This window comes from Pseudophryne corroboree, chromosome 4, assembly GCF_028390025.1.
Source record: "Pseudophryne corroboree isolate aPseCor3 chromosome 4, aPseCor3.hap2, whole genome shotgun sequence".
Lineage (NCBI taxonomy): Eukaryota > Metazoa > Chordata > Amphibia > Anura > Myobatrachidae > Pseudophryne > Pseudophryne corroboree.
Genome location: NC_086447.1, coordinates 387,671,049 through 387,696,935, shown reverse-complemented (window position 1 = coordinate 387,696,935; position 25,887 = coordinate 387,671,049). Strand labels below are relative to the sequence as shown.

General features: G+C 47.8%; 1 protein-coding gene across 1 annotated transcript in view; it reads left to right on the top strand.

Moving 5' to 3' along the window:
* The first annotated feature begins 14,176 nt into the window (after positions 1-14,176).
* Positions 14,177-25,887, top strand: part of LOC134909625 (glutathione S-transferase 3-like) — a 152,438-nt gene continuing 140,727 nt past the window's right edge. The window contains exon 1 of the mRNA XM_063916689.1: positions 14,177-14,197. The gene's annotated coding sequence lies outside the window, so the exon portion shown is untranslated. The remainder of the gene's footprint in view (positions 14,198-25,887) is intronic.

Below are 25,887 nucleotides of genomic sequence, written 5' to 3'. Positions count from 1 at the left end.
TTCAGTCCGGACCAGATGTCAGCATCAGCAGTCGCTCCAGACTGCCCTGCATCACCGCCAGCGGGTGGGCTCGGAATTCTGAGCCTTTTCCTCGCACCCCCAGTTGCGGGAGAATGTGAAGGAGGAGATGTTGACAGGTCGCGTTCCGCTTGACTTGACAATTTTGTCACCAGCAGGTCTTTCAACCCCAGCAGACCTGTGTCTGCCGGAAAGAGAGATCCAAGGTAGGCTTTAAATCTAGGATCGAGCACGGTGGCCAAAATGTAGTGCTCTGATTTCAACAGATTGACCACCCGTGATTCCTTGTTAAGCGAATTAAGGGCTGCATCCACAAGTCCCACATGCCTAGCGGAATCGCTCCGTGTTAGCTCCTTCTTCAATGCCTCCAGCTTCTTCTGCAAAAGCCTGATGAGGGGAATGACCTGACTCAGGCTGGCAGTGTCTGAACTGACTTCACGTGTGGCAAGTTCAAAGGGCATCAGAACCTTGCACAACGTTGAAATCATTCTCCACTGCACTTGAGACAGGTGCATTCCATCTCCTATATCGTGCTCAATTGTATAGGCTTGAATGGCCTTTTGCTGCTCCTCCAACCTCTGAAGCATATAGAGGGTTGAATTCCACCTCGTTACCACTTCTTGCTTCAGATGATGGCAGGGCAGGTTCAGTAGTTTTTGGTGGTGCTCCAGTCTTCTGTACGTGGTGCCTGTACGCCGAAAGTGTCCCGCAATTTTTCTGGCCACCGACAGCATCTCTTGCACGCCCCTGTCGTTTTTTAAAAAATTCTGCACCACCCAATTCAAGGTATGTGCAAAACATGGGACGTGCTGGAATTTGCCCATATTTAATGCACACACAATATTGCTGGCGTTGTCCGATGCCACAAATCCACAGGAGAGTCCAATTGGGGTAAGCCATTCCGCGATGATCTTCCTCAGTTGCCGTAAGAGGTTTTCAGCTGTGTGCGTATTCTGGAAAGCGGTGATACAAAGCGTAGCCTGCCTAGGAAAGAGTTGGCGTTTGCGAGATGCTGCTACTGGTGCCGCCGCTGCTGTTCTTGCGGCGGGAGTCCATACATCTACCCAGTGGGCTGTCACAGTCATATAGTCCTGACCCTGCCCTGCTCCACTTGTCCACATGTCCGTGGTTAAGTGGACATTGGGTACAACTGCATTTTTTAGGACACTGGTGAGTCTTTTTCTGACGTCCGTGTACATTCTCGGTATCGCCTGCCTAGAGAAGTGGAACCTAGATGGTATTTGGTAACGGGGGCACACTGCCTCAATAAATTGTCTAGTTCCCTGTGAACTAACGGCGGATACCGGACGCACGTCTAACACCAACATAGTTGTCAAGGACTCAGTTATCCGCTTTGCAGTAGGATGACTGCTGTGATATTTCATCTTCCTCGCAAAGGACTGTTGAACAGTCAATTGCTTACTGGAAGTAGTACAAGTGGGCTTACGACTTCCCCTCTGGGATGACCATCGACTCCCAGCGGCAACAACAGCAGCGCCAGCAGCAGTAGGCGTTACACGCAAGGATGCATCGGAGGAATCCCAGGCAGGAGAGGACTCGTCAGACTTGCCAGTGACATGGCCTGCAGGACTATTGGCATTCCTGGGGAAGGAGGAAATTGACACTGAGGGAGTTGGTGGGGTGGTTTGCGTGAGCTTGGTTACAAGAGGAAGGGATTTACTGGTCAGTGGACTGCTTCCGCTGTCACCCAAAGTTTTTGAACTTGTCACTGACTTATTATGAATGCGCTGCAGGTGACGTATAAGGGAGGATGTTCCGAGGTGGTTAACGTCCTTACCCCTACTTATTACAGCTTGACAAAGGGAACACACGGCTTGACACCTGTTGTCCGCATTTCTGGTGAAATACCTCCACACCGAAGAGCTGATTTTTTTGGTATTTTCACCTGGCATGTCAACGGCCATATTCCTCCCACGGACAACAGGTGTCTCCCCGGGTGCCTGACTTAAACAAACCACCTCACCATCAGAATCCTCCTGGTCAATTTCCTCCCCAGCGCCAGCAACACCCATATCCTCCTCATCCTGGTGTACTTCAACACTGACATCTTCAATCTGACTATCAGGAACTGGACTGCGGGTGCTCCTTCCAGCACTTGCAGGGGGCATGCAAATAGTGGAAGGCGCATGCTCTTCACGTCCAGTGTTGGGAAGGTCAGGCATCGCAAACGACACAATTGGACTCTCCTTGTGGATTTGGGATTTCAAAGAACGCACAGTTCTTTGCGGTGCTTTTGCCAGCTTGAGTCTTTTCAGTTTTCTAGCGAGAGGCTGAGTGCTTCCATCCTCATGTGAAGCTGAACCACTAGCCATGAACATAGGCCAGGGCCTCAGCCGTTCCTTGCCACTCCGTGTGGTAAATGGCATATTGGCAAGTTTACGCTTCTCCTCCGACAATTTTATTTTAGGTTTTGGAGTCCTTTTTTTTCTGATATTTGGTGTTTTGGATTTGACATGCTCTGTACTATGACATTGGGCATCGGCCTTGGCAGACGACGTTGCTGGCATTTCATCGTCTCGGCCATGACTAGTGGCAGCAGCTTCAGCACGAGGTGGAAGTGGATCTTGATCTTTCCCTAATTTTGGAACCTCAACTTTTTTGTTCTCCATATTTTATAGGCAGAACTAAAAGGCACCTCAGGTAAACAATGGAGATGGATGGATTGGATACTAGTATACAATTATGGACGGACTGCCACGGTTAGGTGGTATAAAAAAACCACGGTTAGGTGGTATATATTATAATAATAATACAATTATGGATGGACGGACTGCCTGCCGACTGCCGACACAGAGGTAGCCACAGCCGTGAACTACCGCACTGTACACTGGTTGATAAAGAGATAGTAGTATACTCGTAACAACTAGTATGACACTATGACGACGGTATAAAGAATGAAAAAAAAACCACGGTTAGGTGGTATATATTATAATAATAATACAATTATGGATGGACGGACTGCCTGCCGACTGCCGACACAGAGGTAGCCACAGCCGTGAACTACCGCACTGTACACTGGTTGATAAAGAGATAGTAGTATACTCGTAACAACTAGTATGACACTATGACGACGGTATAAAGAAAGAAAAAAAAATACCACAGTTAGGTGGTATATATTATAATAATAATACAATTATGGATGGACGGACTGCCTGCCGACTGCCGACACAGAGGTAGCCACAGCCGTGAACTACCGCACTGTACACTGGTTGATAAAGAGATAGTAGTATACTCGTAACAACTAGTATGACACTATGACGACGGTATAAAGAATGAAAAAAAAACCACGGTTAGGTGGTATATATTATAATAATAATACAATTATGGATGGACGGACTGCCTGCCGACTGCCGACACAGAGGTAGCCACAGCCGTGAACTACCGCACTGTACACTGGTTGATAAAGAGATAGTAGTATACTCGTAACAACTAGTATGACACTATGACGACGGTATAAAGAATGAAAAAAAAACCACGGTTAGGTGGTATATATTATAATAATAATACAATTATGGATGGACGGACTGCCTGCCGACTGCCGACACAGAGGTAGCCACAGCCGTGAACTACCGCACTGTACACTGGTTGATAAAGAGATAGTAGTATACTCGTAACAACTAGTATGACACTATGACGACGGTATAAAGAATGAAAAAAAAACCACGGTTAGGTGGTATATATTATAATAATAATACAATTATGGATGGACGGACTGCCTGCCGACTGCCGACACAGAGGTAGCCACAGCCGTGAACTACCGCACTGTACACTGGTTGATAAAGAGATAGTAGTATACTCGTAACAACTAGTATGACACTATGACGACGGTATAAAGAAAGAAAAAAAAATACCACAGTTAGGTGGTATATATTATAATAATAATACAATTATGGATGGACGGACTGCCTGCCGACTGCCGACACAGAGGTAGCCACAGCCGTGAACTACCGCACTGTACACTGGTTGATAAAGAGATAGTAGTATACTCGTAACAACTAGTATGACACTATGACGACGGTATAAAGAATGAAAAAAAAACCACGGTTAGGTGGTATATATTATAATAATAATACAATTATGGATGGACGGACTGCCTGCCGACTGCCGACACAGAGGTAGCCACAGCCGTGAACTACCGCACTGTACACTGGTTGATAAAGAGATAGTAGTATACTCGTAACAACTAGTATGACACTATGACGACGGTATAAAGAATGAAAAAAAAAACACGGTTAGGTGGTATATATTATAATAATAATACAATTATGGATGGACGGACTGCCTGCCGACTGCCGACACAGAGGTAGCCACAGCCGTGAACTACCGCACTGTACACTGGTTGATAAAGAGATAGTAGTATACTCGTAACAACTAGTATGACACTATGACGACGGTATAAAGAATGAAAAAAAAACCACGGTTAGGTGGTATATATTATAATAATAATACAATTATGGATGGACGGACTGCCTGCCGACTGCTGACACAGAGGTAGCCACAGCCGTGAACTACCGCACTGTACACTGGTTGATAAAGAGATAGTAGTATACTCGTAACAACTAGTATGACACTATGACGGTATAAAGAATGAAAAAAAAACCACGGTTAGGTGGTATATATTATAATAATAATACAATTATGGATGGACGGACTGCCTGCCGACTGCCGACACAGAGGTAGCCACAGCCGTGAACTACCGCACTGTACACTGGTTGATAAAGAGATAGTAGTATACTCGTAACAACTAGTATGACACTATGACGACGGTATAAAGAAAGAAAAAAAAATACCACGGTTAGGTGGTATATATTGTAATACAATTATGGATGGACGGACTGCCTGCCGAGTTCCGACTGCCGACACAGAGGTAGCCACAGCCGTGAACTACCGCACTGTACTGTGTCTGCTGCTAATATAGACTGGTTGATAAAGAGATAGTATACAATACATACAACAATATACTACTATACTGGTGGTCAGGCACTGGTCACCACTAGTCACACTGGCAGTGGCACTCCTGCAGCAAAAGTGTGCACTGTTTAATTTTAAATTAATATAATATTATGTACTCCTGGGGGCTCCTGCTATAACAACCTGCAGTGCTCCCCAGTCTCCCCCACAATTATTATAAGCTTTGCCTTTTATACATTGATGTGCAGCACACTGGGCTGAGCTGAGTGCACACAGACTGAGTCACACTGTGTGACTGGCTGCTGCTGTGTATCGTTTTTTTTCAGGCAGAGAACGGATATAGCAGAGAACGGATATATTATATTAAAATAAATAAAAGTTAACTAACAACAACTGCACTGGTCACTGTGGTAAACTCTGTCTGACTCTGCACAATCTCTCTCTCTCTTCTAATCTAATTTCTAATGGAGAGGACGCCAGCCACGTCCTCTCCCTATCAATCTCAATGCACGTGTGAAAATGGCGGCGACGCGCGGCTCCTTATATAGAATCCGAGTCTCGCGAGAATCCGACAGCGTCATGATGACGTTCGGGCGCGCTCGGGTTAACCGAGCAAGGCGGGAGGATCCGAGTCTGCTCGGACCCGTGAAAAAAACATGAAGTTCGTGCGGGTTCGGTTTCAGAGAAACCGAACCCGCTCATCTCTACTATTTACTAAGCCTTGGATGGAGATAAAGTGGACGGAGATAAAGTATCCGCCAACTAGCTCCTAGCTGTCATTTTTCAAACCCAGCCTGTGGCATGACAGTTAGGAGCTGATTGGCTGGTACTTTATCTCCATCCAAGGCTTAGTAAATAGACCCCATTATCCGGAGTTAAACTGAACATCATGCTATTCTAAAACTATACTGATTTTACAGATTCCAGTTCTGGGCAGCAATTTCCAGTACAAAGACCTGCAATTTTAGAGGGATGCAGTTAATTTGCCGACAGTCGGGATCCCGGCGGTTGGGATCCCGACACCGGAATCCCGACTGCTGACAATACCAGCAGCCAGAATCCCACCTCACAAGGGTTATTCCCACTCGTGGGTGTCCACAACACCCATAGAGTGGGATTAGAATCTGAGGCAAGCGCAGTGAGCTCACAAGGGGACTCTTTGCACTTGCTCCGCTGCCGGCATACTGACGACCAGGATTCCGTTATCTGTATGCTGATAGCCGGCATCCCGACCAGCGATAATTCACACTGAACCCAGTATGCAACATCAGCAAGGTACAAAACAACACTGGAATGAAAAGTTTGGGCTGTCAAAAACCAGTGCAGCTATAAACAACTTGTATGGTCACTTTCACCCTTATGTGTATATTGAGGTTTATTCATGTAAAAAACTAAAACTGAATTGTTACTTATCATCACTGTGCATCACATTGGTTCAATGCGATATATAGCTTTGATAAGTAGCAATTCAGGTATACATATCTTTCCTCCACCGATACAATGTGATATCCAGGTCTCCAGCGGTGCCATCTTCCCCTGCGGTCTCCCTCTGTGGTGTTGGAGTTAGGTGGTGGGTCTCTATGCACATGCGCCGGTGCCTGGGGTCCCAGGAGGCTGCACTGATGTTCAAGTTGCGCCATCCCGAGATGGCAACCCTGAACTCAATGTAGAAGCAAAAAGCAGAGCTTTCCGTTCCTTCATGAATCGTATGATGCGATTCAGGCACTGAGCAGGGGTGACACTGGAGAAGTCAGGAACTTCTCCATGGTAACCCGTCCCATGACTATCACAAAGCAGAGAAACGCAGAACACAGGGCTTTTCTCTGCCTTTTGAATAGATCCCGTAATCACAAACCACAATGTAATATAAAGTCCTTATAGATGTTTTTCCTGAAGGTCCCAGGGGACAAAAATCTATAAGGCCTTTATATTTGGGCAATAAAGACTTTTAGGTGGAGATGTACTAAGCAGTGATAAAAGTGGATAAGTGAGCCAGTGGAGAAGTTGCCCATGGCAACCAATCAGTATTGATGTAACATTTTTACTGTAAAAATATACAGAGCAGCTTAGTTATTGGAAGCACTGTACTGCAGTGCTGTTTGTGAATATCACCAAGGTACTCCTAGTACTGCTGGTACACTCCAGAGATCAAAGACATGAGGTATGTACAAAACTGGATGACATCCTGATTAAAGTTCAGAAAAAGCAAATATTAAATAGACCAAAATAAACTATGGTGTGCACAGAACAAAGCTGTTATTTACTATTCTTGTGTATACAGTATATGGCCAAGGCAAAATGAAGAGCATCCAAAATGACTAAGCATTATAAAAATTAAGAGAAAAAATATAAGATAAATCATATATAATAAAAGGCTAACACTTCTCACATCTATTGGAGGGAATTCAAGTATTTTGCGTGCTGGCGGCCACTAGATGGCGCCCGACAGAGCAATTCAAGTACTGCTCCGTTCGTGTGCCCACAGCTGCTGGTGCTGATATTTCTGTTATGCTGTTCTGTCATTTTGATGGGCTGGCAACTAGTTTATGTACAGTATATTTTATGTAGCATGGAATATGTAAAAACATAACAATGCACAAGTGCACAAGGTGGGAGCAGTCAGGAGACAGAGAAATCCCTACTTGTTTGCTCTTACAATCTGATGGGGTGCGACTCAGAGTGGAGTAAAATGGGTAGATACAGTTGAGAGGACTACCAGCCAGCATGAGGTTAAAATAGTCTTAGGGTAGGGATGTACTAAGGCTAAAATGTGGCAAAAATGCAGAAAACTGAGGTTCGCTGCGTTCCCCATATGTATCAAACTCTGGGAAGCAAAACTTTGATATATGAATCACCTCTAGAAGCCTATGGATCCATCTCTGACTCACCTGCGACCTGCACATGAGAAGGCCGACGTATGATCCTGGAAATCCTTACAACGCAATGGGCGGCTCTTATTGGAAGCATAATTATTTATGCATAGTGTTAAGAAACAACGCTATGCATGCGATAAGTGGCGGGATGTATCCTAGGCAATATGTATAAAACGCACCCAAAGTATAATTAGGGACTGGGTGACAGTTTTCATATTGTAGCTTCAAGGGTGAGAAATGATCATTTCCTGATAATGTTTTGAAGGTAAAAGTCAGTAGCGTATTTATAATGGGTTGTGTGTGTGCTGTGCACATGGGCCGCCGGGCTCCAGAGGGGCCCGCACCGCACACCCTGCACCCATTTTTACTTTTTATTGGCCGCTGGTCTGAAAATATACCACCAGTTATAGCTATCGCTGAGAGTAGAGTAAGGTAAGATGCTGATGGGGGGCATGTGGGGAAACAAGCTGCTAGGGATTGGGAATGGGAGATGCTGGGGGCATGTGGGGACGTAGGCTGCTGGGGAGGGGAATGGAGGATCCACAGGGCACACAAGGGGACATGTGGGGAAGTAGGCTTCTAGTGATGAGGAATGGAGGATGCAGGGGGCACACAAAGGAAATGTGGGGAAGCAGGCTACTGGTGATGGGAAAGGGAGGATGCAGGGGCACACAGCGGGTTATGTGGGGTAGTAGGCTGCTGGTGATGGGGAATGGAGGATGTAAGGGGCACACATAAGGGTATGTGGGGAAGCAGGCTACTGGTGATGGGAAAGGGAGGATGCAGGGGGCACACAGCGGGGTATGTGGGGTAGTAGGCTGCTGGTGATGGGGAATGGAGGATGTAAGGGGCATACATAAGGGTATGTGTGGAAGCAGGCTACTGGTGATGGGAAAGGGAGGATGCAGGGGGCACACAGCGGGGTATGTGGGGTTGTAGGCTGCTGGTGATGGGGAATGGAGGATGTAAGGGGCACACATAAGGGTATGTGGGGAAGCAGGCTACTGGTGATGGGGAATGGAGGATGTAAGGGGCACACAGCGGGGTATGTGGGGTAGTAGGCTGCTGGTGATGGGAAAGGGAGGATGCAGGGGGCACACAGCGGGGTATGTGGGGTAGTAGGCTGCTGGTGATGGGGAATGGAGGATGTAAGGGGCATACATAAGGGTATGTGTGGAAGCAGGCTACTGGTGATTGGAAAGGGAGGATGCAGGGGGCACACAGCGGGGTATGTGGGGTTGTAGGCTGCTGGTGATGGGGAATGGAGGATGTAAGGGGCACACATAAGGGTATGTGGGGAAACAGGCCACTGGTGATGGGGAAACAAGGATGCAGGGGCACACAGCGGGTCATGTGGGGTAGTAGGCTGCTGGTGATGAGGAATGGAGGATGCAGGGGGCACACAAAGGAAATGTGGGGAAGCAGGCTACTGGTGATGGGAAAGGGAGGATGCAGGGGGCACACAGCGGGGTATGTGGGGTAGTAGGCTGCTGGTGATGGAGAATGGAGGATGTAAGGGGCACACATAAGGGTATGTGTGGAAGCAGGCTACTGGTGATGGGAAAGGGAGGATGCAGGGGGCACACAGCGGGGTATGTGGGGTAGTAGGCTGCTGGTGATGGGGAATGGAGGATGTAAGGGGCACACAGCGGGGTATGTGGGGTTGTAGGCTGCTGGTGATGGGGAATGGAGGATGTAAGGGGCACACATAAGGGTATGTGGGGAAACAGGCCACTGGTGATGGGGAAACAAGGATGCAGGGGCACACAGTGTGGTCATGTGGGGTAGTAGGCTGCTGGTGCTGGGGAATTGCAGATTGAGGGGGAACACATGGGGGCATGTGGAGAAGTAGGTTCCTGTTGATGGGGAATGGAGGATGCAGACCGCATACAGTGTAGGCCAGTGGTGCGACTATAAATTTTGCTCCCCCGCCATAAAAGTTTCCGGTGGCCCGCCCCCCACCCCCCATTGCCATAGAAAAAATAAAGAGGGTGCGTGACCAAAAGGAGGTGTGGCCTCACTACAAGGGGCATGGCATTGCAGGAAAAAACTGCCTTATACCATAGTTTTGCAACCTGCACGCCCAGACATTTGCCACCACAGGAAAATAAATATCCTGATTCATGCCCCTTACATTATTTTTTATTTTTCCTCCTTATAGTAATGCCCCTTACACATTATGCCACACACCTTATGACCATTATACCTTATGCCACACACAGCAATGCCCCTGACACATTATTTCACACACCGTAATGCCTGTAACACATTATGCCACACACCACAATGCCAGTGATACATTATGCCACATACTGTAATGCCCGTGATCATTGCCAGATTAAGGTGGAGGCACAGGGCATACTGTACCCCGGGCCCCCCTCTGTTAGGGGCCCCCTGGCTGGAGCACACTGACAACACTAGCCTCTTATGCAGCAGCAGAACCAGGGACCCAGAATGTGAGCAGGCCAGTATGCAGTGCAGGTAGAGACACAGGAGTCAGCAAACAGAGAGGGGGGGATGGTGCTCTCCCCCCCCCCTCCTTTTCCCCGGTATCTCCCCAGCACACTGACTAATTCCCGCAACAATACCTGAGCCTATCTGGTAATAGAACTTCAGAGATATTTGTTACATGAATTTGCAAATATATGGGAAGCTGCTGAGCCGCGTCAAGGTTTCTCTGATATCAGGAGTCCTTACATTACCTAATAGCAGTGCCCACATAGGTCCATGTGATTTGTCTACAGTAAGGCCTCATGATAAAGACTCATACAAACTTACATCCAGATTGAGGGCTAGTGTACCTGAGAGCCACCACTAAGACTCCCATTATCACCACAAGGACCAGCATGCCTTCCAAATGCTGCTCCCATTCAATGCCTTCTCACACATGCAAACAAACTGGTAGCAGCTCAACCACTCTGGAGATACTATCAAGTGCTAGAAAAGGGGAGGGGTCACAGCAAACAGAGAGTGGTGTGTGTGTTGCTTTCTCCCCCTGGTATCCCCCCAGCACACTGACTAGTACCTGCAACAATACCTGAACCAGATAGGTTCAGGTAATGTTGCGGGTATTAGTAAGTGTGCTGGGTGGATACCATGGGGGGGAGGGGGAGCACCCCACATCTCTGTTTGCTGTGACCCCATCCCTTTTCTAGCCCTATGTGGGCACTGATATTAGGTAGTGTAGGATTGCTGATGTCGGAGAAGCCTTGACGCTGCTCAGCAGCTTCCCATGTATTTGCAAATTCATGTAACAAATATGTCTGAAATTCTGTTACCAAATAGGTTTAGGTATTGTTGCGGGTATTAGTCAGTGTGCTGTAGGGACACCAGGAGGGGAAGCACCCCCCCTGTTTGCTGTGACTCCTCCCCTTTTATAGCACCTACTAAGTATCTCCAGAGTGATTGAGAGACACAGGAGTATCAGGGTTTCATGAGCTACCAACGGAGCTTCTCAACCAGAGGATAGATAGGAGGAGAGCGAGAGCTGTACGTGACCCAGGGATCCCAGCATCGCCTCATTCCCGCCTGGGTGTCTGGGGAACCCCATCTTGGTGTAAGAGGGAATTCCAGGTGGAGAACATTTTGTTCCTTCTATAATTGATCATGTTTGGAGGTATGCACAATCTAATATACATCCTCCTTCCCCCGGGCCCCCCTGTCTTAAGTGCCCCGGGCCCCTCAAGGCTTAATCCGGCCCTGCCCGTGATACATTATGCCACATAACACAATGTCCCTGACACATTATACCACACACGGGATGCCTGTGATACATTATACCACACACCATAATGCCTGTGACACATTATGCCACACACCATAATGCCCATGATACAGTATACCACACACCGTAATACCCGTGATATATTATGCCACACACCACAATGACTCTAAAACATTATGCCACACACCACAATGCCTATGACACGTTATGCCACATACCGTAATGCTCATTACACATTATGCCCCACAGTAAGATTTTTAACTACTTTTAAATCACCTGCTTGTTGTCAGGGGTTTCATGCTCTGGGTTCCATGCTTGTTACCAGGGGTTTCGTGCTCTGGGTTCTATGCTCGTTGCCAGGGGTTCAATGTGCTGGGTTCCATGCCCATTGCCAGGGGTTTCATGCTCTGGGTTCCATGCTTGTTGCAGGGGTTTCATGCTCGTTACCAGGGGTTTAATGCTCTAAGTGTGATGCTCATTGCCAGGGGTTTCATGCTCTGGGTTCCATCCTTGTCGCAGAAGTTTCATGCTCGTTGCCAGGGGTTTCATGCTCTGGGTGTCATACTCGTTGCCAGGGGTGTCACACTCGTTGTAAGGGGTGACATTTTAATCAGATTTACATTCGGATGGCTTTTCTGCATGGGAATCTGCATAAACAGTGACGGTGCACCCCAAGCCCGGCGCCTCCAAACAACCGCGATGGCTGTCGGGGCTGTAGTTATGCCAGCAGTGTGGGTATATGGGGAGGTACAACGTGTGGGCATGTGGAGAAGTAGGCTGCTGCTGATGGGGAATGGAGGATGCAAGGGGCATACAGTGGGGCATGTGGGGAAGCAGGCTGCTGGTGATGGGGAATGGGCGATGCAGGGGGCACACAAGTAGGCATGTGGGGAAGGTGCTGGTAATGGGGAATAGAGAATGAAGGGGCCATACAGTGTGGGCATATGGGGAAGCAGACTGCTGGTGATGGGGAATGGAAGATGCTGGTACTACACATTTGCAACAAGGATGAAAAACATGGCATCAACATCATGTGTTGCTATAGCTATTTCTAAAGACTAGTACCTGTTCGCAAAACACATTTCTTATCAGCTTAAAGTAAAAACATATTTTATATTAGGACCAATTCTAAACCTAGCTCAATGCATTCAGTTCTAACATCCTCCTGCAGCAGCTCTGATTACCACATTGAAGAACATACGGCCATATAGTGTATATACTTATACACAGCTCACATAAATGGTGCAATAAACACACTAATTACAATAGAAAACAACTTAAAAATCACTTAACAGTACCATATTGCTAAATAGTATGTGGAATAAAAATGAAGTTTTAGTGCAAATATGTATAATGTATGTCAAACTACAGTGACAAGGCCAATTATTCAGGTAGGTTAACCCAAGTGACACCACTGTGTCCCTGCACTTGTTCATTAACAGGTGCCATGTTTCAATGCATCAAGAATTAGGACTGCGGACTTTTTTACAGTATGTCTTCATACCGATACATCAGTGAAATGTGCTAAACATAAATAACAGTTTTAGAGGTCAGCTGATATTTTGCTTCATTAATATGAAATAATAATAGTATATTTGAGTGTAAAATGTAATTTGGTACTACATAAGTTCCATTACGGGAATTGTGGAAAATATTTTAAAAACCATATTTAACAGTAAACAGAAAAAGATAATATTATATGTATTATAAATAACAAAAGTCAAGGCATACTGCCACATGCAGCGCCTAACTTGGATGTGCCTGAAGACTTGGAGCTTGACTACCCTACGTTTCATCTCCTACAATGGGACCTTGAGCTTGTTTGGAGGTTCTAGCAGGGGAGCGCAGCTACTCGTATACCCTTGACCGAAGATCGGTGCTTCTCTATCGGGGATGGCCATCCTCTTCGACCGAGCGCGCAGCTTCGGGAGGGACGCATATGAAGCGGTGAGGGAGGAAGGGGACACCCGCCTAGCCAGCCAGATCAGCCGAATCAACCCTAGCGATCAATGGGGTGACAGATGTCGCAGCCAGATCGCCCTCACATCCGAAAACACAGTGATCTCAGAGCTTATTTATGTGTCCTACAAGACTGATGATTTTACCTTATAGTGAGAAATTACTAATGTCTTTCCTGACATCCAGCAACTGTCCCTTCTATGAGTATAACAACATTCTTATCGTAATTCGTTGTAGAATTCGGCTTTTTAATGCATATTCTTCTCTGAAATGCAGAATATAAGCGTTGTAGCAAGTATGCAAAACTGTTCTCATGCTATTGGCGAATGCAAAACACCCCTTACCCCATTGGAGAATGCAAATTCACTCTTAATTACAGAAACAACGAAATACTCAGGTTGCACTCAGATTGGTTCACGCACGGTCGCTCCTCCTTCCTGTTTTGCATCGTGGCCGCGCGCTCATGAACCACGTGTCTCGGCCCGGGCGCGGGCAGGCTGCAGTGTGTTTGTCAGACAGAGGAGGGCACTGGGACTGCTCAGCCTGCAGGCGCCGTGATGCTTCGCTTTGCACGTCTTACGCCCTCTGCTGTTTCGAGCTGGCCATGCACGCAGCTCTCATGTCTACGTTTGGTTTGGTACCATCTGCTCTTTCCATATTTCCCGTAGCAACGCCATATACTTGTTGCTGGGTAGGTGTAAATATATGCTGCACAGATTTATTTCAGGAGAAACATGAGGGGTAAATATATATATCCTCTGTTACTCAGACAGTGTCCTATATAGTATCCTACATTATTCATACAATGGCATGTTATTCGCGCACACACCTCAGGACCCGTCATACAACATGCGCAGTGATTACTTGTTATTATTATTAGTATTATTATTGTAAATGTTTATCTTTTTTAAGTTCTATTTTGTCTAACGCTTTTATGCATTCCAATTTAACTAAGTGAAAGGGGCGTCTTTGTATTACTATATTAGTATTTACATTATTATTTACGTTTTTATATTGTAGATATCAAGATAATCTGTAAATAACAGAATACTTGTGATACACAGTAAAGCAAATCTTTAAGTTCTGCCAGGGTATACTTGTATTTGTATGCAAGAGATCTCATACCATAACACACCTAGGGGCAGGATGCGGTTACATTGCCGGCAGTCGGGATCCCGACGCCGGAATCCTGACCACTGACAATTCCGACAGCCAGAATCCTGGCTAACGGGCTATTCCCACTCGTGGATGTTCATGTCACCAATAGAGTGGGAACAGAACCTGTGGCGAGAGCAGCAAGCCTGCAAGATGCTTTGTTGCGCTCTCCTCCCTGCTGGCATTCTGGCGGTCAGGATCCCGGCATCGGTATGCTGACCGCCGGGATACCATACCCAACCCCTAGGGACATATGTACTAACAATTGCGGAAGTTACTTGTTTTTTTTTTCCTCTTGTTGTGCATAACAGCAGGGATAATTATTTTTCTCTGATGTCCTAGTGGATGCTGGGAACTCCGTAAGGACCATGGGGAATAGCGGCTCCGCAGGAGACTGGGCACAACTAAAGAAAGCTTTAGGACTACCTGGTGTGCACTGGCTCCTCCCTCTATGACCCTCCTCCAGACCTCAGTTAGAATTTTGTGCCCGGCTGAGCTGGATGCACACTAGGGGCTCTCCTGAGCTCTTAGAAAAAGAAAGTTTATTTTAGGTTTTTTATTTTCAGTGAGATCTGCTGGCAACAGACTCACTGCTACGAGGGACTAAGGGGAGAGAAGCGAACCTACCTGCTTGCAACTAGCTTGGGCTTCTAGGCTACTGGACACCATTAGCTCCAGAGGGATCGAACACAGGCCCAGCCTCGGTCGTCCGGTCCCGGAGCCGCGCCGCCGTCCCCCTTACAGAGCCAGAAGCAAGAAGAGGTCCTGGAAATCGGCGGCAGAAGACCTCGGTCTTCATCAAGGTAGCGCACAGCACTGCAGCTGTGCGCCATTGCTTCCCATGCACACCTCACACTCCGGTCACTGATGGGTGCAGGGCGCTGGGGGGGGGGGCGCACTGGGCTGCAATATTGAGTACCTTGGCTGGCAAATTACACATAATATAGTCATAGAGACTATATATGTGTAAAATACCCCTGCCAGATATACATAGAAAATAGCGGGAGAAGTCTGCCGAAAAAGGGGCGGGGCTATCTCCCTCAGCACACTGGCGCCATTTTCCCTCACAGCTCCGCTCGAAGGATCGCTCCCAGGCTCTCCCCTGCAGTTTCCAGACTACATAGGGTAAAAAAGAGAGGGGGGGCACTACATTTAGGCGCAATATTGTGTACACAAGCAGCTATTGGGAAAAATCACTCAGTTATAGTGTTAAGTCCTGTGTTATATAGCGCTTTTGGTGTGTGCTGGCATACTCTCTCTCTGTCTCCCCAAAGGGCTTTGTGGGGTCCTGTCCTCAGTCAGAGCATTCCCTGTGTGTGTGCGGTGTGTCGGTACGGCTGTGTCGACATGTTTGATGAGGAGGCTTATGTGGAGGCGGAGCAGGTGCCGATAATTGTGATGTCACCCCCTGCGGGGTCGACACCTGAGTGGATGGTTATGTGGAAGGAATTACGCGACAGTGTCGACTCCTTACATAAAAGGTTTGACGACATAGCAGATGTGGGACAGCCGGCTTCTCAGCCTGTGCCTGCCCAGACGTCTCTAAAGCCATCAGGGGCTCTAAAACGCCCGCTACCTCAGATGGCAGACACAGATGTCGACACGGATACTGACTCCAGTGTCGACGATGATGAGACTAGTGTACATTCCAATAGAGCCAGCCGTTACATGATTACGGCAATGAAAAATGTGTTGCATATTTCTGATATTACCCCAGGTACCACAAAAAAGGGTATTATGTTTGGGGAGAAAAAACTACCAGTGGTTTTTCCCCCATCTGATGAATTAAATGAAGTGTGTGAAGAAGCGTGGGCTTCCCCCGATAAGAAACTGGTAATTTCTAAAAAGTTACTAATGGCGTACCCTTTCCCGCCAGAGGACAGGTCACGTTGGGAGACATCCCCTAGGGTGGATAAAGCGCTCACACGTCTGTCAAAAAAGGTGGCACTACCGTCTCCGGACACGGCCGCCCTAAAGGAGCCTGCAGATAGAAAGCAGGAGGCTATCCTGAAGTCTGTATATACACACTCAGGTATTATACTGAGACCGGCTATTGCTTCAGCATGGATGTGCAGTGCTGCAGCTGCGTGGTCAGATTCCCTGTCGGAAAACATTGATACCCTAGACAGGGACACTATATTGCTAACCGTAGAGCATATTAAAGACGCTGTCTTGTACATGAGAGATGCACAGAGGGATATTTGCCGGCTGGCATCTAAAATAAACGCAATGTCCATTTCTGCCAGGGGAGGATTGTGGACTCGGCAGTGGACAGGAGATGCAGATTCTAAAGGCACATGGAAGTATTGCCTTACAAGGATGAGGAGTTGTTTGGGGATGGTCTCTCGGACCTCGTTTCCACAGCGACAGCTGGGAAGTCAGCATTTTTACCCCATGTTCCCTCACAGCCAAAGAAAGCACTGTATTATCAGGTACAGTCCTTTCGGACCCAGAAAGGCAAGCGGGTTAGAGGCGCGTCCTTTCTGCCCAGAGGTAGAGGTAAAAAGCTGCAACATACAGCCAGTTCCCAGGAACAAAAGTCCTCCCCCGCTTCCTCTAAGTCCACCGCATGACGCTGAAGCTCCACAGGCGGAGCCAGGTACGGTGGGGGCCTGTTTCAAGAACTTCAGCGACCAGTGGGCTCGCTCACGGGTGGATCCATGGATTCTACAAGTAGTATCTCAGGGGTACAAGCTGGACTTCGAGACGTCTCCCCCTCGCCGTTTCCTCAAATCAGCCTTGCCGACAGCTCCCCCGGACAGGGAGGCAGTGCTGGAGGCGATTCACAAGCTGTATTCTCAGCAGGTGATAATCAAGGTACCCCTCCTTCAACAAGGACGGGGTTACTATTCCACAATGTTTGTGGTAGTACCGAAACCGGACGGTTCGGTGAGACCCATTTTAAATTTAAAATCCTTGAACACTTATATAAGAAGGTTCAAGTTCAAGATGGAATCGCTCAGGGCGGTGATTGCAAGCCTGGACGAGGGGGATTCCATGGTATCACTGGACATCAAGGATGCTTACCTGCATGTCCCCATTTACCCTCCTCACCAGGAGTACCTCAGATTTGTGGTACAGGACTGTCATTACCAATTCCAGACGTTGCCGTTTGGTCTGTCCACGGCACCGGGGGTATTTACCAAGGTAATGGCCGAAATGATGATACTCCTTCGGAGAAAGGGAGTTTTAATTATCCCGTACTTGGACGATCTCCTTATAAAGGCGAGGTCCAGGGAACAGTTGTTGATCGGTGTAGCACTAGCTCGGGAGGTGCTACAACAGCACGGCTGGATCCTGAATATTCCAAAGTCGCAGCTGGTTCCTACAACGCGTCTACTGTACCTGGGGATGGTTCTGGACACAGAACAGAAAAAAGTATTTCTCCCGGAGGAGAAGGCCAAGGAGTTGTCATCTCTAGTCAGAGACCTCCTAAAACCAAAACAGGTGTCGGTGCACCACTGCACGCGAGTCCTGGGAAAGATGGTGGCTTCTTACGAAGCAATTCCATTCGGAAGGTTCCATGCAAGGCTCTTTCAGTGGGATCTGTTGGACAAGTGGTCCGGATCGCATCTTCAGATGCATCGGCTGATAACCCTGTCTCCAAGGACCAGGGTGTCGCTGTTGTGGTGGCTGCAGAGTGCTCATCTTCTAGAGGGCCGCAGATTCGGCATACCGGACTGGGTCCTGGTGACCACGGATGCCAGCCTTCGAGGTTGGGGGGCAGTCACACAGGGAAGAAACTTCCAGGGACTATGGACAAGTCAGGAGACTTCCCTACACATAAATATTCTGGAACTAAGGGCCATTTACAATGCCCTAAGTCAGGCAAGACCCCTGCTTCAACACCAGCCGGTGCTGATCCAGTCAGACAACATCACGGCGGTCGCCCATGTAAACCGACAGGGTGGCACAAGAAGCAGGATGGCAATGGCAGAAGCCACAAGGATTCTCCGATGGGCGGAAAATCATGTGTTAGCACTGTCAGCAGTGTTCATTCCCGGAGTGGACAACTGGGAAGCAGACTTTCTCAGCAGACACGACCTCCACCCGGGAGAGTGGGGACTTCATCCAGAAGTCTTCCAAATGATTGTACACCGGTAGGAAAGGCCACAGGTGGACATGATGGCGTCCCACCTCAACAAAAAGCTAAAAAGATATTGCGCCAGGTCAAGGGACCCTCAGGCGATAGCTGTGGACGCTCTGGTAACACCGTGGGTGTACCGGTCGGTGTATGTGTTCCCTCCTCTGCCTCTCATACCCAAGGTACTGAGACTAATAAGAAGGAGAGGAGTAAGAACTATACTCATTGTTCTGGATTGGCCAAGAAGAGCTTGGTACCCAGAACTTCAAGAAATGATCTCAGAGGACCCATGGCCTCTGCCGCTCAGACAGGACCTGCTGCAGCAGGGGCCCTGTCTGGTCCAAGACTTACCGCGGCTGCGTTTGACGACATGGCGTTTGAACGCCGGATCCTGAAGGAAAAGGGCATTCCGGAGGAAGTTATCCCTACGCTTATTAAAGCTAGGAAAGAAGTGACCACAAACCATTATCACCGCATATGGCGGAAATATGTTGCGTGGTGTGAGGCCAGGAAGGCCCCAACGGAGGAATTTCAGCTAGGTCGATTTCTGCAATTCCTACAGTCAGGGGTGACTATGGGCCTAAAATTGGGTTCCATTAAGGTCCAGATTTCGGCTCTATTGATTTTCTTCCAAAAAGAACTGGCTTCACTGCCTGAAGTTCAGACATTTGTTAAGGGAGTGCTGCATATTCAGCCCCCTTTTGTGCCCCCAGTGGCACCTTGGGATCTCAACGTGGTGTTGGATTTCCTGAAGTCGCATTGGTTTGAACCACTTAAAACCGTGGAACTAAAATATCTCACGTGGAAAGTGGTCATGCTGTTGGCCTTGGCTTCGGCCAGGCGTGTGTCAGAATTGGCGGCTTTGTCTTGTAAAAGCCCTTATCTGATTTTCCATATGGATAGGGCGGAATTGAGGACTCGTCCCCAATTTCTCCCAAAGGTGGTTTCAGCGTTTCATTTGAACCAGCCTATTGTGGTGCCTGCGGCTACTCGTGACTTGGAGGACTCCAAGTTGCTGGACGTAGTCCGGGCCCTAAAAATCTATGTTTCCAGGACAGCTGGAGTCAGAAAGACTGACTCGCTATTTATCCTGCATGCGCCCAACAAGTTGGGTGCGCCTGCTTCAAAGCAGACTATTGCTCGCTGGATCTGTAGCACGATTCAACTTGCACATTCTGCGGCTGGACTGCCGCATCCTAAATCTGTAAAAGCCCATTCCACGAGGAAGGTGGGCTCTTCTTGGGCGGCTGCCCGAGGGGTCTCGGCTTTACAACTTTGCCGAGCAGCTACTTGGTCGGGGTCAAACACATTTGCTAAATTCTACAAGTTTGATACCCTGGCTGAGGAGGACCTAGAGTTCGCTCATTCGGTGCTGCAGAGTCATCCGCACTCTCCCGCCCGTTTGGGAGCTTTGGTATAATCCCCATGGTCCTTACGGAGTTCCCAGCATCCACTAGGACGTCAGAGAAAATAAGATTTTACTCACCGGTAAATCTATTTCTCGTAGTCCGTAGTGGATGCTGGGCGCCCGTCCCAAGTGCGGATTGTCTGCAATACTTGTATATAGTTATTGTTTAACTAAAGGGTTATTGTTGAGCCATCTGTTGAGAGGCTCAGTTATATTTCATACTGTTAACTGGGTATAGTATCACGAGTTATACGGTGTGATTTGTGTGGCTGGTATGAGTCTTACCCGGGATTCAAAATCCTTTCCTTATTGTGTCAGCTCTTCCGGGCACAGTATCCTAACTGAGGTCTGGAGGAGGGTCATAGAGGGAGGAGCCAGTGCACACCAGGTAGTCCTAAAGCTTTCTTTAGTTGTGCCCAGTCTCCTGCGGAGCCGCTATTCCCCATGGTCCTTACGGAGTTCCCAGCATCCACTACGGACTACGAGAAATAGATTTACCGGTGAGTAAAATCTTATTTTTGTTTTCTCTTCTGTGATTCTCCCTAACGTTGCTTCCCGGCATATGGGAGGGGGCTGCATCTGCTGTTACAGAATAAAAGGGAGAGTCACAATCTGGACCTCATTGTCGATTCAGCATAAAGAAAAGAAGTCATCTTAAACTATTTGATAATTTTGGAACAACGTATACAGAGTGACTATTTGATTAAACCCTTGGGTGTGTGGTATTGCACCGCATAATTAATGTTCACTTTTAGGTGACAAAGTGGGATGCAGTTAAAATGCTTCCGGACAGGATACCAGCAGCTGAAATACTGACACTGGAATCCCGGCCAACGGCATAAGCCTGGCGTCGAAATACCGACGGGGGTCAGCAGAGGCGTAACTAGGGTAGGGCGAGTGGGGCACGTGCCCTGGGCGCCCTGGCAGGCCCAGGAGAGGGGGGCGCCGCCGGCGTCCAGGGCATCATGCCCCACTCGCCCCGTTAACCCTAAATGTGAGGGGAGGAGAGCGCAGCGTCTCTCCCTCCCCTCACCGCCGCTGGAGCACTAGCAGCGCTGCCGTGTCCGGTCTCCGGCGCTAGCCAATCAGGGCTTGCGGACCGGCTCCTGATTGGCTGCCGGTCCGCGAGCTCTGATTGGCTAGCGTACCGGCGCCAGACATCCGCCGGCGTCCGGAGACCTGGAGCGGCGAGGGAAAGGAGAGGCGCTGCACTGCGCTCTCCTCCCCTCACAGGTTAGTGACAGGGGTCCGGCGGCGGCACGGGGGGGGGTCTGGCACTGTGGGGAATTGTATCCAGCACTGTGGGGCACTTTCACTGGCACTGTGGGGCATTGTATCCAGCACTGTGGGGCACTTTCACTGGCACTGTGGGGCACTGTAACTGGCACTGTGGGGCACTGTAACTGGCACTGTGGGGCATGTAACTGGCACTGTGGGGCACTGTAACTGGCACTGTGGGGCATGTAACTGGCACTGTGGGGCATGTAACTGGCACTGTGGGGCACTGTATCCGGCACTGTGGGGCAATGTAACTGGCACTGTGGGGCATGTAACTGGCACTGTGGGGCATGTAACTGGCACTGTGGGGCATTGTATCCAGCACTGTGGGGCACTGTATCCGGCACTGTGGGGCAATGTAACTGGCACTGTGGGGCATGTAACTGGCACTGTGGGGCATGTAACTGGCACTGTGGGGCATGTAACTGGCACTGTGGGGCATTGTATCCAGCACTGTGGGGCACTGTATCCGGCACAGTGGGGCAATGTAACTGGCACTGTGGGGCATGTAACTGGCACTGTGGGGCATGTAACTGGCACTGTGGGGCAATGTAACTGGCACTGTGGGGCAATGTAACTGGCACTGTGGGGCACTGTATCCGGCACTGTGGGGCATGTAACTAGCACTGTGGGGCATGTAACTAGCACTGTGAGGCATGTAATTGGCACTGTGGGGCAATGTAACTGGCACTGAGTGGGGCATTGTATCCGGCACTGAGTGGGGCATTGTGTGCGGCACTGAGTGGGGCATTGTGTGCGGCACTGAGTGGGGCATTGTGTGCGGCACTGAGTGGGGCAATGTAACTGGCACTGAGTGGGGCAATGTAACTGGCACTGAGTGGGGCAATGTAACTGGCACTGAGTGGGGCAAAGTATCCGGCACCGTGGGGCATGTATCCGGCACCGTGGGGCAATGTAACTGGCACTGTGGGCCATTTTCAGTGGCCACACCCCTTCTGGAGCGTAGCCACACCCCTTCTGGTGTGTGGCCACGCCCATTTTTCTTTTTGTGTTTTTTTTTTAAGGGGGGGAGGGGGGCGCCATTTTCCATCTTGCCCTGGGCTCCAAAAACCCTAGTTACGCCTCTGGGGGTCAGGATCCTGGCATCAAAACACACACAGCCGGAATCTCGATCATTGTTCCAGTGGTACATGCTTGTTTCCTGCCGCGGGGGGAGGGGGGGGGGGAGGTTAGGTTAAGGCATTAGAAGAGGGGTTAGGGTGGAGGGACGGGAAGGTTAGGATTAGGTAACGTGGAGGGAGGGTTAGGTGTAGACACCACTGGTGAGTGTTAGGCACCCACAAGGGAGGGTTAGAGTAGGGGGCAGAGGAGGGTTAGGGTACTGATGGTCGGGATACCGCTGTCTGTATTCTGACTGCCGGCATCCTGTCCATCAGCATATCATACTGGAGTGCTGGTATTTGCACAATATTATTTCTTTACTTAGGGCTATATCATTGAAAGAGGGGACTCCCATTTCTGATTTGCGGAAGCCCCCACATGTGCAGTTGCCTATACGGGGATGATAGGGCCAGGGCTGGCAACAGAAATCTTGGGGCCCTTTACACTGATCCCTGTAGTGCCCCCTGTCCAACCACCCTTGATGGACATATATACATATACAGTATAATATTATATACACACACACACACACACACACACACACATATATATATATACATATACCAAAATCCGGCACTCCACGAGAACAAGTTTATAACTTTACCGGGTGCCCTCCAGAGAACATGTCGAATGGCGTGTCTCATACAAACTTCCAACAGCGGCGCTCCGGACAGGTAAATGAATTTCAAACAGACTGCATATCTTTGCAACGTTTCAGCTCCTTTATTGAGCTTTTTTCAAGCAGGTAACATACAAAACTGTGGTACATCTCAGTTAAATACCCTCCACCTGAGCACAAACATGACGTCAGTTCAATGGTTCCAGCCCACAAATGTCTCAGAACCAGAACCTGTGTCCGTCCCAAACACCTGGGATAACTAAATCATTATCCCAAACAAAAACAATAAATAACAGAATGTGAAAAAACACAGAATATAAAATTAAAAACAATTACACTGACATAAACTATACAGGGTGTTATTGTATTACTCCAATCATTACATTGTTAGATTGCCCAGATGATAGTCAAAAATACATCTCGCCCTTAATTCATATCCAGCACCTAAGCTTAAATTAATCCCTCAGACGTTGTTAATAGCTGACAATTACATAATGCCACAACTACAGACCTTCAACTGCCCCATATAAAACTGGCTGCAAGATCCTCAATGCCTAAATGAAACACTGTAACCCCAGAGATTCATTCAGTCCCCTTGGTGACAACGTATCCAATCTTATGATCCATTGTGACTCCAAACGTAACAGTTTCTTCGCCCTATCGCCACCCCTTGGTAAGGGTGGAACATGATCAATTATTCTATAACGAAGTGTTGCTAAATTGTGTTTATGAGTAACAAAGTGGCGAGCCACCGGCTGCTCACTGTTACCCGCTACCAGGGCCAAACGTATGGCCGAACGATGTTGATTCATACGTTCCTTCAAAGTACATTCTGTTTTACCAACATACATCTTGGAACATGGGCAAGTAATCACGTAAATGATGAACCGGCTTGTACAGGTCAGATAGAACCGAATATCATACTTCACCCCCGAATAAGGGTGACAGAAAGAAGGACCTGTTTGTAAATAGCTACATGTCGTACAGTTCGGGCTTATAGATGCCCGAACTGTACGACATGTAGCTAATTACAATTTAGCAACACTTCGTTATAGAATAATTGATCATGTTCCCCCCTTACCAAGGGGTGGCGATAGGGCGAAGAAACTGTTACGTTTGGAGTCACAATGGATCATAAGATTGGATACGTTGTCACCAAGGGGACTGAATGAATCTCTGGGGTTACAGTGTTTCATTTAGGCATTGAGGATCTTGCAGCCAGTTTTATATGGGGCAGTTGAAGGTCTGTAGTTGTGGCATTATGTAATTGTCAGCTATTAACAACGTCTGAGGGATTAATTTAAGCTTAGGTGCTGGATATGAATTAAGGGCGAGATGTATTTTTGACTATCATCTGGGCAATCTAACAATGTAATGATTGGAGTAATACAATAACACCCTGTATAGTTTATGTCAGTGTAATTGTTTTTAATTTTATATTCTATGTTTTTTCACATTCTGTTATTTATTGTTTTTGTTTGGGATAATGATTTAGTTATCCCAGGTGTTTGGGACGGACACAGGTTCTGGTTCTGAGACATTTGTGGGCTGGAACCATTGAACTGACGTCATGTTTGTGCTCAGGTGGAGGGTATTTAACTGAGATGTACCACAGTTTTGTATGTTACCTGCTTGAAAAAAGCTCAATAAAGGAGCTGAAACGTTGCAAAGATATGCAGTCTGTTTGAAATTCATTTACCTGTCCGGAGTGCCGCCGTTGGAAGTTTATATATATATATATATATATATATAGTGTGGGTGTGATGGATGGCACTCATTCAGACTCCACGCCATATGCGAAAACGGTGAAACTTTAATCAGCCGACATGTTTCGGGGAACACAGCCCCGTCCTCAGGGCCAGACGAACAAAACATACTAATGACATGACTTATATAGTGAACACAACATTAAGACATTAAGACATTACATGCAAATCATACTCACCTGCCACGAGGCGCCGCCGCCCGCCGGACCGTCCAGCCACACTTGCCGTGTCTCCTTCCAGTGACGTCAGCGGTGCGCCGCGTCGCAGGCGAGTATCCTAGGGAACCAGACTGTTTAAGCTGGAAGTAACCTAGGGAACATACAAAGCAAAAAACTTTATGTAAAGTTGACATGTGTACACCAACTTAGAAAATATAGTTGGAATAAACGTTAACACACCAACATTACGAACATATTAAAATCACTGATTATGTCTAGGGCTGTCACGACTGCAGTGTTGGACCTGATAAAAAGTAAACAGTACTACTTACAAAAAGTAATTATTCTGCAATTGAAACATGTGGAGATATGCCCCTACCCACTTACCAGAAATGGTAATACTGATACTCTGAACATATGCATGACAATAGTGTACAGAAACAAAAAAATGAATATATAAGGATAAAGGAATGAAGGCATAAAGGGACAACGCAAAAAATGGGTTAGATCAATGTATCTATAATGGGTTTTTAGGGAATGCTTTTAAAGAATATTAATAGGAAATAATGGGAAATAATTTTTAAAGGATAAACTTAAAGAAAACATTGTAACCCCAAATTTTCGTTAAGCCCCCCAGGTGATAAGGTCCCCAATTTATAGATCCATCTGGACTCTTTTTGTAGTAGGGCCCTATCCCTGTTCCCTCCTCTAAGTTTGGGGGGAACATGGTCAATAAGGATTGCCCTGATGCTTGCTACCCTATGTCCCATTGTTAAGCAGTGCCTGGCGAA